We start from the raw sequence: 2,631 nt of genomic DNA, 5'->3' as shown, positions 1-2,631 counted from the left end.
ATATATATGTATGTATATATTACAAAAGATGGTGGGTATGGCCAGAACAATGCGAAGTAAATGCAAGGTAAAACACAAGAAAAAAGTCTACAGTATAAGTAATGGAAATTTACCTTGCACTCAATATTTCGGAATTATGACCTCATCCTAAGGAAATTAAGGAATTTGGCAGATGTGTGTATGTATGAGTGCCCCATCAATGAACCTGAAATGTGTCAGAGGACCTATGTTGTATATGTGATCATATTTGGCAAATGTGGTGCATCCTACAGAGAAATCACAGGAATACAGAATACACGCAGAAAAGAATACATGCAGGTAAGCACAACCATGAAGAACTATCTACGAAATTATCACGAGGCTACAGCTATAGCAAGGTCACCATTGTGCCGCAAGTTTACGAGAAGATTCTGGGGGGGGGGATGTTTTTTTCTAGTCCCACCGGTGCGTCTAAGAAGGTAATTCCGCCAGTGTGTGTGTATATGTCTCCGAGGACGAAATGGAGGAAACTGAGCGTAATTCAGAGGGGCTCGTTTTAAGCAACGTATTGTTTGAGTTTGTGACTGTTATTGTTGTAGGCTGTTTCTTTGAGAATGAGTCGATTGGGACAGGCGTCTTCATTTCTGTCTGGAGTTTTCAGAGAATAAGCGTCCAATCGTTGACCTCCAATTGATATAACCTTGTCATCTAAGAGAAGAAACATTCTGTGAAAAATGGCAGGGGCATTGGGAGAGTCATCGGAACATGTGATTTGTCTGGCGGGTCTGAAGGAAAATATCATGGTACATTGAGGGTTTTGTTTATTCCAAAGTAAATATGCGTCTGTCACGTTGCAGTAAACCAGCATTACTGAGAAAAGGTGTCAGAGATTATGCGGAGAACGACACAGAAAGGCCTCTACGAAAGCATTGTCATATTGGTCATGTGTATCGAAAAGTCCCCTTTCAGAGCACGCATAAGTGGCCGTCCACTGTGCGAATGCCGGGGAAAGAGGTTGTAGTGTAGTAAAGAAGGCAATCAATTTCTGAACGTTACTTCGCAAAGATTTACTTTGGATTTCACACACACGTTCACACACATACACACACACACATACAGACACATATATTCCGGTGTAGGGGAGACAATCAATTTCTCTCTGGTACTTCGCAAAGAGTAACGTCCCTTGTCCATAACAGTTTCCGTACAAGGTTTTTCTTACCTTTCACCTAGAAGCCGATTACTCCATATTACGCCATAAGTGAAAACTCTGAAGAGCGTTGAACCATTTGTGGAACTTAAGTGACGCATCTCCAAAGCGTGAAGTAAACCTAATGGTCCGTCACATACGGTCGTACACACATCTTCCGTCTTATATATTATAGATTAACATGAATATTATCGATTATATTATAGATATTATAAATTATAGATTAACATGAATACAAACATTAACATGCGATTCTCAGCGTGTGTTTCAGTCACGAGACTACTACCATGGCGCTCGTCCGGCGTATACTGTAATATTCCATGATTATAAGCGAGAGATTGACGCTGTCCATGGGCACTATGTTTTAAAATTTTGGTTCACTTCCGCTGTATGCAGCGGTGCTTCGAAGGGACGTGTGTAGCATTTAGCATGACAGAGAAAGTTGAGTAGAGAATCTACATCACATTTTATGAAAAATTTGGCGACACCTGTTTAGAGGTCTACGAAAAGTTTTGAAAGAGTTTTCATCATTCTCTAATGAAAGAGAACTTGTGCAACTGAAATCACTTCTGGCATTAACTTGGCAAATGCGTCTTATACCCAATTGTTTAATGATACTGGCCTAAAGTGAACCGAAACTAATCTGCGTATCCTCTGAAAGTGTGGAGTGGAGAGAAAGGTATTGAAGGAAGTAGGATAACCTGTGCGAAACTCAAAATAACTTTAAAGCAATATGCTACAATCAATGAGATAATCGAACTTCCACATTCGAATCGAACTTCCACTAACTACTCTCTCTATGTATCTGTACATACTTGTCAATGCATTATACGCTATAGTATCAGTAAATCTAACGAAGCCTTCAAATTACATTTTAGATCGACGAATGTGAGAACTTAGCTGCTCCTCTTGGTGGACCACAGCAGTTATGCAACGCATTTGGGTGGCTTTTCAAACTATTCTTAAAAGGATGCATCATACCTCCTAACGTGTAACTGCAAGTCGCGGACAGATTCTACATGAGGTTTGGACGACCGCCATACATACACACGCTTTTCACACAAGCGCACAAGTATATATATATATATATAGAGAGAGAGAGAGAGAGACCCTGATAGACCCTGCTATGTCAAGATGGACTTATATATTCTTCCTCACATTTGGATTTTATGTATGCTCTCTCCCACTTAGTCTTAATATGTTGCCACATTTGTAATATGTCTTTTTTCTGCATTTTTTCGTGCAGCTGAAGATTGCTCTTCATATTGCATTTAAGGTAATGCTCACATTGCTTAAATAAATTGAAGTAGCATGAAACGTGCGTACTGCAATCACTTTTGAAATCCGTGTTGCTTATTGTTTGATTTTAATCACCCATCCTTTTGGGATGTGATATTCGTGTGCCTTCGCATAAGTACCATATTCAAGCCTTGAATCTATAT

Source organism: Octopus bimaculoides, chromosome 18, assembly GCF_001194135.2.
Source record: "Octopus bimaculoides isolate UCB-OBI-ISO-001 chromosome 18, ASM119413v2, whole genome shotgun sequence".
In the NCBI taxonomy this organism is placed as follows: domain Eukaryota; kingdom Metazoa; phylum Mollusca; class Cephalopoda; order Octopoda; family Octopodidae; genus Octopus; species Octopus bimaculoides.
The sequence above is the reverse complement of the archived record's forward strand: the minus strand, read 5'-3'. Positions refer to the sequence as shown.